Here is a 12,579-nt window from a genome sequence, read left to right on the forward strand (position 1 = left end):
TTGCAAGAGATTCTTTGCTATACTCACATATTTATATTCCAGAATGACTTAAAATAACTTTCTTATGTTTCAAGCAGAAAATAACTTTAGGATTATGATTGGGGTTGTATTAAATTTTTAGATTAATTTGACGAGGAATGGTGTTTTTACAGTGTTGAGTCTTCCCACAGAGGAATATGTTATGTCTCTCCATTTATTCAACTCATCCTTTGTGGCCCTTAGTAAATTTTTATAGGTGTCTTCACATTAGACCTACAAATTTCTTGTTAAGTACTTTTTAAGCTATTTTATATTTTGGCATACTATGAGGAATGGAAAGTTCTTCCATTATAGTTTCTGGAAGGCTATTGTTTGTTTATGTGCATCTAGACCTCACCATGCTATTTGATTTACTCTCTGCAGTTCTGAAATATAGAACCATAGCTGATGTGTAGAATTTGGATTGATGGGCCAAAATTATATTAGACTATCAGGTTTGTGAGGACTATATCAACACCAGCAGTGTGGCTGAAGCGTGCTAGGCATTCAATATCTTTTGAGCAATGGAATGAATGATTTTAGCTTAACAAAATGAAAATTTTCTAAAATCTGAATAACAGACTGTTTTATGAGTTAGTGAGTGCCTTATGCCTGATAATATTCTTGTAGATTCTACTTTTTTTTTTTTTTTTTTTTTTGCGGTACGCGGGCCTCTCACTGTTGTGGCCTCTCCCGTTGCGGAGCACAGGCTCCGGACGCGCAGGCTCAGCGGCCATGGCTCACGGGCCCAGCCGCTCCGCGGCATGTGCGATCTTCCCGGACCAGGGCACGAACCCGCGTCCCCTGCATCGGCAGGCGGACTCTCAACCACTGCGCCACCAGGGAAGCCCTTGTAGATTCTTTATGTCCACCGGTCAGGAAATTTCAGAGCAGATTCATACATCAACTAAAGGATATATCATAAATTACATTAATCTGCAATTTCACTTCCCTAACTCTTAGGTTAAAATGGAGACGTGGAGACCTTGGGAAACAAGAGCCTAATCTAAAAGAATATGGTGGGCATATGTCAGCTTTGGCTGCCCAGCACCCGTTCTCCCTTTCACTGAGAATAGCATCCTGATGTTGTTTGGGGAACTACCCCTCCTCCGTCAGATACCATCTTCTTAACCAAGGTACCCCACCCTCCCCTGCCAAAGAGAATAGGGGCATCCGAAGCTAGGTCAAACAGACACTCCTTCCCTGTGATACGAACTTTTAGGAGGGAGTTAGAAGTATATACAACTGTTGGCACCCAGACTTTCCAACAGCAAAACCCTATTGGGACCCTCTCCTTATTCCTGCCACAGATCCCTGGAGCTGCCTTTATGCCTCTTCCCTCCAATAAATTCCTTTCTGATTACAGTTGCCAGAATCAGTGTTTATTGCTTGCAAACAAAGAAATCTAAATAGTACCAGGGAAGGAATAATCTATGAGGTATTTCAACAAAAGAAGCTGCATAACTTGGTGACAATTCAGAAGGGAAGAGAGGCTCACAGACAGCACAGCCTCTAGGCTAGGAAGCTTGGGACAATCTCATGCCAGGTGCATACTGATAGACAAACAAAAAGAACCAAGCTCACAGAGACCGTTTGCACAGTCTTCATAATTCTTTTTCGATTCGCCTCCTTATAAGATTCATCATGAACCCTTCAGTGTGGTGGGCGGGGCTTGCTCATGACCACATTTGCTGCTTTCACTTTTAGTTGTTACTAATTTGATGATGATCATTTGATTTATTTTGATCATCTTTTACTTCAAGGGCCACATTTGCAGCCGCCTCATCTCAGTCTCTTAGAAATTGCACCTGCAAATGTTCAATAGTCACACAGAAGCACTTAGTTTTATGGAAACAAGTGGCTTTTAGACATGCAAATGAAGGTTGGCATTTCTGTTACCCAAAGGTCTGATGCTCTGCTACTGGAAATGTACAAGTGCTGTCTGAGAAAACTTTTATTTACGAAGACTGGGCAGAATATCAAATGCAAGTGAGAAGTCTTTCTAGAAGATAAGGGTGTGTAGACAGAAATGGACTTTAGGGAGTCCTCACAAGCTGGGAGAGCATAGAAGGAAGAGAATGTATATGGAAGTTTCTGCCCTAATTACAAAATCAGCCACTAAGGGGTATGTCTCAGATTTCTAGTTCTTCTGCTAACTTGCTGAGGGATAGGAATGTCACCCTGTTAATTGGTATCTCAGTTTTCTTTACTGCTGAGGTAAAAAGATTTTATTATTTTGTAGTGGAAGGACATGGCACACATACAAAATGTGGCTTTTGAATAAATACATGACCTGAGATATTCTCTCTGTCAGGTACCTGGTACACATGCATACCTGATTTCTGATCACGTAGAATTTTTCTTGGCCTGTTTTCTAAAAGTCATTAGGTTACTGAGCCATTATTTTAAATTGAATATTGAAAATAATTCAGCAGTATTATTTATAGCATAATCTCTGGTGGCATTGAATCCTGTCATAGAAGCTGCTTTTCAGTTTATAAAGATAACCAAAAAGCACAGCTGGACAGGTGGTTTGAAAATTCATTTTTATAATTTGTTTCCCAGCTGAGACTTTGGGGGTCAGGTTTTTTTTTTGTTTTTTTTTTTTTGCGGTACGCGGGCCTCTCACTGTTGTGGCCTCTCCCGTTGCGGAGCACAGGCTCCGAACGCGCAAGCTCAGCGGCCATGGCTCACAGGCCCTGCCGCTCCGCGGCATGTGGGATCTTCCCGGACCGGGGCACGAACCCGTGTCCCCTGCCTCGACAGGCGGACTCTCAACCACTGCGCCACCAGGGAAGCCCTGGACGTCAGGTTTTTGCCAGAAGCAAACTTTCAGGGACTGTCATTAAACACCCAAAGAGTAAGATTTCTAATGGCAACATTGACACTGCATCTAATGATTTCTCTGCTTCCAGGCACTGTTGTAATAAAGGCAGCTTCCATTTTTAGGTTCCTGGGGCATATTTTATGTCAGCTGGAAGTGAAGGAGGAGGAGGGAGGCCGTTGGCATCCCTCACTTTCTCATACAAAAAGTTAAACTGTATAGCCCACTATTTACTCAGCTTAGAATAGTTTCCATCTAAGAAAACAAACGTGTAAAAATCTGAAAGAAAAAAAGTCCTGATTACTGTACTAAGCAATGCTATTGGGCTTTGTAGTCTGACTCTAGAGAGTAAGAGACTCTGAAAACAATTTTGAATGTAGAAGGGTAAAAACAAATGCCGCTCTGGCTCATTCACTAAGGAATTGACCAAGATGTCTGAACAAGAGAAGAACTCAGCACACACAAACATGAAGCACAACATAAACAGTCAATTCACCTCATGACGTCACCCAGCCTTATTCCTCCATTGGTCTCAAATGACAAGGGCCTAATTACATTGTCATGATAAGGAAAAGCTGACACCTGAAAGCTCAGGTCCTGCTTATCTGTCCGGTCAGCTCTTGAAAGGCTTTTGTAGAATAAGTAGTTGGGAAAAGGGGAAACTGGGAATGTCTTTCTTTTTGGCAACAGACGAGGAAAGATTTCCAAATGAAATGACTATTACTGGACACGTTGAGACTTTACTTGATCTGAGTAAGTAAGCTGGCTCATTACTTCTCATCTCCATCATCTCTCGACTTGGCGAATACTTGTCTGAAACTCTTAAGAAGGCTTCTAGTTCAGAGATAAATGTGTTCCATTTGGCTTGCCACTGATGCATTGCATGACTGGATGGGAAATATATTTCTAGATCTCAGTAAATAAAACAAATCACCAGGAGGGACTTAGTTTAAATTGTTTCTCAAATCAAATCTGGCCGGTTTTAGCTTTTAAATACATGTCATTAGCTGACATCTCAACTTCAAACTGTTCTTGCTTTCATATTGACAGGACCATATGAATCCAACTTAATTAGCCAACAATTCACCAACAAATGAGGTGCACTGAGTGTTTTCCAAGCCAAAAATAGAGCCAGAGGCTCAAAATATTAGGCATTCAAGCTGTAGCAATAGACACCCAAAATTCTCAAGGGGATTTATTAACTAGCTTGCTGAACCAAGGGCAAACACGCAAAGATGCCATCTCAATAAACACAGGTGTAAAATACATCTCCTAGCATGATAACTCATTAACTCACACCTGCACTTTCTTGAACCAAATAGCTCATCATTTCAATATTCAAACAATCTTGCACATGTAACTTGAATAGTGGACAAATTTACTTCTGCTTTCTTCACTGTAAATGTTTTCTGTCTTTACTTAACATCTCCTCACGGTGCCAGCAGCCATAGGGAAAAGAGAAAGTTGCTCATGTCCTGCACAGGCGTGTAGAAAACAGTGAGAGGGCCGCGTACCGAAAAAAAAAAAAAAAAAAAAAATTAGTCCATTTGAAAGTCTTCTGGATTCTATACACGTGTGGAACTTCTACATGGAAAGGTACAGTGGTCAGTTGGACATGGATATCTGGGATGAGGCTGCTGACTAGAGATGTAGGTGACATTGGTGTACATGTATTAAGCGACTCCAAGGAAATGAAAACTGAAAAGAAGGAGTAAACCTGACAGTACCAACATTTGAGGTGGAAAGCCAGGGATCTAAACTAAAGGATATTTTTCTTCTCCTCCAGACCTCAAGTTAATTTGCATAAGTACTCACTACTACATTATTTAAGGAATTTTTTGTTTTAAATGGAAATTTATAAACCTTGCAACACAGACAGGAAGTAATCTTAAATGCATGCCTACCCTCTGCACTGGAGGATCTAGAAAGAAGAACATAGATTTGTGCTGTTTTCTATATTGATATTCTTGTATCCCACAGACTCATCATTCATCTGCCAACCGTAGCATTGCCAAATATAGTAAACTAGACAGTAATTGTATTCTTTGCAAACTTGGAATCCTTCATATTCCCTGAAGGAGTTTTCCATTTCGTTAAATCTTTGACTTCTCAGTTCCAGGTTCACGTTCAGCAGTGGTGGTAGGAAACCTGTCAGAAATGTCTCGTTTTACTAGATCAAAAATAAATAAAAGTGTGGCATGGAAAAATAACCCGTCAACCTTAAAACCCCTCAGAGTGCTGCCTGAGAGCAAGACACGTTTTTTTCTTTCTCACTCGCTCTTTTTCTGTGTTCCGATGATATAATCAATATTTCCTGTCCAAAAACGCAATATTCTCCAGTCTTAGAAACCCCTCAAGTCTGCATTTAATGTCAAAGAAAATCATCCTCCATGTGACAGATGTTTATTTTTCAGCTTCTGTATCTGAAGTCTTCATCAACTTTTAATGAGAAAAGAACCACTGAATAATGTTATCAGTAGCAGAGACCGTACGTGACAATAGTCTTGAATAAGAAAATTTAAATGTTAGAAGAAAATAGACTCTGCCACTAATAAATCCAGATAAACATCTATTTGTATGTGAGGATCAAAAATAATTTCTCCTTCGTTCTCTTTTTAGAGCAGCTAAATATTTCTTGAAATAGAGATTCATTACTTTGACAAACCTGCATTTGAGTGTCTGATGTCTACTGGGCACTGTTATGGGATTGGGAGCAATACAAAGAAGGAGGTCATAGACCCAGCCCTTGAGGAAATCTAGGTTGAGAATGTAATCTAGTTGCCAGGAGGTCCACATGAGGCCGTGGGGGTACCATGTAATTCTTCAATTCCATATATGCAGTCCTTGAAGCAAATGTAAAAACAGCAGTTCAGATCACAGACACTTAAGATGGGAAGGTGCTTAGAGATCATCTAGAGCAGTATTTACCACAGTTTCTTGACCCTTATCATAAAAAAATAAAATAAGAGTTTTATCATGCACTTATATGCACGTGAGCATATTTTTTTGCCCACAATGGTACTTACTTACCTTAAAATACACAAAAGTTCTAATTAAAAGTTATGAACCTGAAGCTATCACATTATTAATCAACTCTACTCCAAAATAAAATAAAAAGTTTAAAAAAATTTATGAAGTTCTTATATTTTCTTCTACGCTTCAGTGGGTTTCTTGCATACCCCAATCTGAAGAACACTAATGCAGACCATCTTCTTTAATTCTTTGAGAAGAAAACAATGGACCAGGCAATGAATTTGAATTGCATTAGTCATTCAACTAGTTAAGTGTCTGAACTATGCCAGATAGAACCCAGGTCTCCTGACACCCATTGTAGTACATTTTTTCTTACATAATTTACAACCACACAATGAACCTTGATGTCATGTAAGCATAGGTTTGTGTGTGATGTGTGTAAGCATAGGTTAATGTTACTAAATATTGTATATACACAAGCATTAGTAACACTAATGCTTTCTGAGAAGGTCCAGAAGTGGGAATCATGGAGAACAGTGTAAATGGTGTTCTGTTAACCAAAAGGAGCTAATTGTCCTCTCAAAATTGATCTCTCTGGGGCTTCCCTGGTGGCGCAGTGGTTGGGAGTCCACCTGCCAGTGCAGGGGACACGGGTTCGAGCCCTGGCCCGGGCAGATCCCACATGCCGCAGAGCAACTAAGCCCGTGCGCCACAACTACTGAAGCCCGCGTGCCGTGCTCCGCAATAAGAGAAGCCACTGCAATGAGAAGCCCGCGCACCGCAACGAAGACCCAATGCAGCCAAAAATAAAAATAAATAAAATAAATTTATTAAAAAAAAAATTGATCTCTCTGGAAAGAATTTACTTGCCAGCAGAATCATTATTCTTCCCAAAGAATTACAGACCTCCTCATGCTGTTTCCTAAACTTCTTTGCCTGCCAATAATTTGAATTTAACTGTATACCTCTTTGTGGTTTCTCATACAGCTCTTTTAGTTAGTGTCATGAAGTATCAGTTCTAGTTCTTATTCAAAATTGCACAAATGAGTCCTTGCAGACAGCTCTTCAGCGATCTTGCCCACCACTGAAAGCTCACTGTGCAAACTGATAGGCAATTTTGAGCACACACGTGAGTCAGAAACTCTTATTATTATTTTCTCTAAGCCACTTCTTAATTTCTTTCAGAGCTCCTTATCTATTTTAGTTCTCAGATATTTTTGAGCATGCTCCCTCCCTGTGGATCTGGATGTATGTACTTGGTTCCACTTGTCATTGCTACAGGGCCCCATAAATACAACTTGAAACCCAAACCTTAGACATGCAACCCTCGTAGTTGCATTTAATGACCGCTTGTGTTTTTCAGAAGAGGTGGAAGCAGAATGATCAGATTTTACCTCAGTTAGGAAAGAAAATGCAGTAACGTTTGCCAGCAGAAGATCAACATATTAGATGTTTCATAGTTCTATTTTATGGATACTAGGACTAATACAGCATGTAAGAGAAATACTTTCATACTTACAAGAATTAGTTTGATCATTTTAAACATAGAGCATATTAGATGTTTCTTCTAAGTTTTGAAATATTTGGAAAAATGTAATTAATTAATTCAACGTGTATTTATTCCCTAACCTATAACAGATGCAAACCCAAAGTGTGCAGGTAAACTGCATGTTCCTGGGACATGCCACATGGTTTCCTAGCTTTCACCCTTCACTCACATTGAGTTCCCTACCCCCGACCCTGCATCTCCAAATTCTTCTTATCTTCCAAGACCTAAATGCCTCTGTGTCCTTCAGGAAAACTCTCCCCATCTCTCTCCCACTTTCCGCAGCCCAAAAGAAATCACTCCCTCAGAATTCCCATTTCCTTATCCCCTACTTCATTCTACCTGCTTTCAGATATCTCTGTGTATGTGTTGTCTCTGGTAGGAGACATAAAGCTACCTGAGGTCTAGGACTGGGTTTATTCATCCTTGCATTCCCCATATCCATAACCCATGCTTTCCTCATTGAATATCTCAGTAGATAGATAGAACTTGCAAAAATCGGATACCTTAACTGTAGGATTTCTGAGAATTGTCTAGGTTTGGATTTCTAGGAGTGAGGCACACATTTTCACTTGCTTTTCCTTGTTGCAGGAGTTGATGTGGAAGAGAAGGCAACAAATAACGATTAAGGACATAAAAGGTGTGAGACGTGCTAGATGTTTTGTATTTCTTCCCCCAGCAACTTGTTGAATGGGAAATGTTGTTGTGTTTAGACCTGTAATGAGCTTCTCTGAGTCATTCCTTCTCTTCATGCCTTCCTCCTTTCACCTACTTCTAGTAATTATAGCAAAACCTTATATTTACTTCTTAGTGTTTAGTTTACAAATCATGTTAAAATCCATTGTATTGCTTTATACTTAGAACAGACCTGTGAGACAGGTGGGCCCTATCCAAATGAGAAAACTGAGTCTTAGGTGGGTGAAGCCCTTGGCCAACATCACCCATTACATACCTGCAGCCACGGCCAAAGAACGGCAGCCTGGGGAGGATGGACACCTGAGGGACCCCAAGGCCTTAGAGGCATGAACCATATGCTTATTAGGAATGTTCTCTTTGGCTGTATTTTTTCATTTTTATTTATTAAGTTTTTAATTCTTCTGTCTTTGGTTCCATTTTTATGTCTTTTGTCTAGATTCTTTAGGTAAATAGTCCATTTATCTCCCTTTTTCTTTCTAATAGAATGCATGTAAGACTATAACCTTTCCTCTGAATAATCCTTTGGTTTTATCCCATTGGTTTTGATAAGAAATGTACTATACACTTACTGTCATTTATCTCTACATAAGCTAAAATTTCAAATTTGATTTCATCTTCAACTCCAATTTTATTGAAAAGAATACAGTTAAAAATCTCTAATGGATACATTTATGTAGCTGTGCTTTTTGTTAATTTCCAGTTTTATAACATTTTGATCAAAGGATGCAATTTGTTTGTTTTGTTTTGATTTTTAGAGGGGGAAAGAATTTTTGAACTATTTGATAGTAAAATATATCATCAATTTATTCCATGTTAACTAATTTCTTTTATATTCTAGTGTTGCTCGGATTAAAAAATAATTTTAAAATAAAGAAAAAAAATTGTAACTCCTCAAACACTCTTAATAGATAATTGTTCCATGACCCTAAAATTATTTCATGGAATCATGTCAATTCTAGAAAGTCACAGAAAGAAGAAATGGAGAATAAGACACGAAAATATAATTAAAAACATTTTTATACTTAGCAAGAGCTGCGAAAGTAAACAAGGGGCACTGAGGCAACACAGAGGTAGTCACTGCAAGAAGCAAGTGTGACCCCTTGGACTAGAGGAGCAAAGGGAAGAGAATCTAGAAGCTCCTAAGAAGGAACCACGGAGCTGGGACCCAGACCTCTGAGGACACTGCCTGACTGCTGCTGCTTTCTCTGAGGGGGTCCCAGGAGGCTGGTCTGCAAGTGAAGGAAACAACAAAAAACAAAAAGACAACACAAGGCTGGGACCAACTGCCAAAGCTGTGGTGAAGAACCATTGCTGAGATGCAGCTGACAGGACCAGCAGGCAAACAGGAGGGAGCAAGGCCTTCTCTCCCCTCCTGCGTCCTACTCTCCTCCTGGGGCTCTATACTGACAGAGCCCATCAGGCAAAGGAAGATGTATTCTGGGGAGCCCCAGCCTCAGGATCACAGACCAGCACAGGAGGGTGGGCTTGGGGCTGAGACACTAGCTCACAGCCTGGCACAAGGAACACTTAGTGCCCCTCCCTGTCCTTTTTACAACTGAGAGTCTGAGATCCAGAGCATGCAAGAGAGTGGTCTAGGGCCTCACATAACAGTGGCACAACTAGGGCTAGCAGGCACAGGTATGTAAAAATATAGTGGCAATTAAAATATACTTTTGTAAGGTAGAAAACTGGCAACTGTTAATTTGTGTGAGTGAATTAATTACCAAGCTATAGAATTATGATTATGTATGCTAATACTAAGGGTCAGATCAGCTTTGTTGTTTTATTTTAATTACACCACCAAGACTCTGGTCATGTAGGCAGACTCTCCATTGTTTGCTGCTTGTGTGACATATCTGTAGACAAAACTCAAAAAGTATGAGCAGAAACTTTGCCTATTAGTGTTCTAATGGGAAAACCAATGGAGCTACTGGAGAAAATATCCTCAAAGGAGATGTCCAGCCAACTCAGGTATATAATCCTCATCATCAAATCTCTGACTCTTTCCCTGGGACGTCAGAAATGATATTTTTTAGATGGCTTAAGATTACCTTAAAACATTCCTGGAGGGTCTAATACAGGCAGAAAAGTACAGGGAGTCTGTGGAATTTTGAATCTTAGCTCTGCCACTTTCAAGGTGACCTTGAGTAAATTACTTTGGTTTCTTGTTACCTGGTGATAGGAATGTTCATTTATTTATTCAGCAAATATGTGGCGTGCCTACCATGTGCCGGACATTGCTCTAATGGCTGGGGACCAGTGAATCACTCTGCACTCCCTGAGCTTTCCACTGCAGTGCAGAAAGGCAGAAAATAAACCTATAAATATATAAAATGTTAGGTGGCAGTAAATAATATTACAAAAATAGGTCAAGGTAGGCAAGTAGAGAACGACGAGAGGGATTAGTTTTATAAAGTGCATAGCAGAGGCCAGTCTGATAATGTAACATCTTAAGGAAAGGAGGGAGCCATGTGGGTGTCTGGAGAAGACTTTTCCGAACAGTGGGAACCAGACATGCAAGGGCCCTGCAGTGGAACCTGCTTAGCGAAGACGAAGAGGGTGTGTGACGAGGTGAGGGGCGGGGGGCGGGGGGGCATGGGAAAAGCGGAGGTCAGGGAGCCGCGGGGAGGGGAGGAGGAGGCAGGACTAGATCTTACAGGGCCTGTTTGTTATGTGTTTCCATTACAGAGCTGGGAGCAGAGGACTGACATGATCTGACCTGTCTTAAAAGATTCACTAGCGCTGCTGGGTGGAAGGTAGACTGTGGAGAGTCAACAAGGGAGACGGGGTGGGAGGTGCAATTAGGAAGCTCTTGCTGTAATCCAGGCAGAAAATGATGGTGACTTAGAAAAGGGTGTCAGTGTGGAGGTGTTGAGAGGTGATGGCGTGCCGGGTAGGTTTTGAAGGACCAGTCAACAACATTGCTGATGTACAGAGAGGGGAGAAGTAAAGAGTGTTGCCAGAGTGTTTTGTTTTGTTTTGTTTTGTTTTTTGGTACACAGGCCTCTCACTGTCGTGGCCTGTCCCGTTGCGGAGCACAGGCTCCGGACGCTCAGGCTCAGCGGCCATGGCTCACGGGCCCAGCCGCTCCGCGGCATGTGGGATCTTCCCGGACCGGGGCACGAACCCGTGTCCCCTGCATCGGCAGGCGGACTCCCAACCACTGCGCCACCAGGGAAGCCCTTCCCAGAGTTTTTTGCCTGGATGGCAGGAAGAATGGAGATGCTATTACTGAGAAGGGGAAGAGAGCGGGAAGGGCTGGTGAATCGTGTGAAGCCTGTTGTAAGATAATAAATCAATGAAATAAATGAGATGATGTGAATAAAACTAGTGTGTTCCTTGCCCACAATAAGCATTCAGCCAATCTTACGGCCCTTACCTATCCTTTATTCTTTGTTACTTCTTTTTGTTCTCGGAATGCATTTGTGCACTACCCACATGCCCCTCCCTTTTTATTCACTTCTTCTCTGCAGATCAATATATAGTCAAAACATTTCCACAACAGTGGGAGGTCGGCTAAACCTCACCCAGAAAAGCTTCCAACAGACTGCTGAATCAGCAGAGGTACATAAATTGCATTTTTAAAGAAAGAAAGAAAACTACTTGATGACAAAACAACATGCACGGCAATCCTTCTAGTTCCTCGAAGTCCTTGAAGTACTTCAGTACCCCCAAAGTTTCCCTGGTACTGGTTGTTTTTTAATAGAAATTCTGTGAAGAGAGAAATATAGTATTTCATAAGCAGTTTTTTCTTTGAATTTCTGAAGAGAGGCTAGAAAACTGAAAAGTTACCCAAAGCAACTATATAAATGCTTACTGTATATATTATTTCTTGGCACAATTTCCTAGTTGTTTTTATTCTTTTGCCTAAAAGTTTGAAGCATAATATTAAAAGGAAATAAGTGATGTAAATGTATTAGACAAATATGTCTTAGCAATATTTTATCCAAAGCCAACGCCCAAAATAACCAACACATAAATAGAAGCATACAGTGTACATATAAAAAATATGCTTGGTTCTTTAAAATTCTTTACTGCAGACTTTTTATTTCATTTGAAATGTCAGTATTCAGTTCACATATCTCTATGCTCTTAAGAATCATCAGCATTTAATTTATGAGTGTTTTTAGTTGGAAAGAGTCTGCTGTTTAAAATTCAATTCAATCCCCTTGGTTTGGGTTGAAGACTACTTACATCTTGTGTTTTTCCCAAAGCCCTCCTCTATGCCCAATTTCCCATAGCTAATCAAATCTTTAATCCAAGGTAGAATGCAGCCCCTACCACTTCCCCACCCCAGCTCAGGGGCAATAACACAGAGAATAACAGAGCCCAGGGACAAATAACACATTTGTCCCATGGTTGTTCCTCCTCTGTCCCCAGGCAGCATCTAGTGTATGTGTGGCTTCATGTAGCATTTAAAACTGGGTATAATGATGGCTTAAGAAATAAATCCTGCAACCAGCCAAGAGGCAGCTGGGGGCCCACTGTGGATAAGAAGCACACAAGAACAGACCAGGTTACC

At 40.7% G+C, this 12,579-nt stretch overlaps 1 protein-coding gene across 2 annotated transcripts in view; it reads left to right on the forward strand.

The window, feature by feature from the left end:
• Positions 1-12,579, forward strand: part of SLC9A9 (solute carrier family 9 member A9) — a gene marked incomplete at both ends in the record, with an annotated part of 539,820 nt that overhangs the window by 266,168 nt on the left and 261,073 nt on the right. The window lies entirely within an intron of this gene.

The sequence above is a fragment of the Leucopleurus acutus genome (genome assembly GCF_964270905.1).
Source record: "Leucopleurus acutus genome assembly, chromosome: 5".
Taxonomy (NCBI): Eukaryota; Metazoa; Chordata; class Mammalia; order Artiodactyla; family Delphinidae; genus Leucopleurus; species Leucopleurus acutus.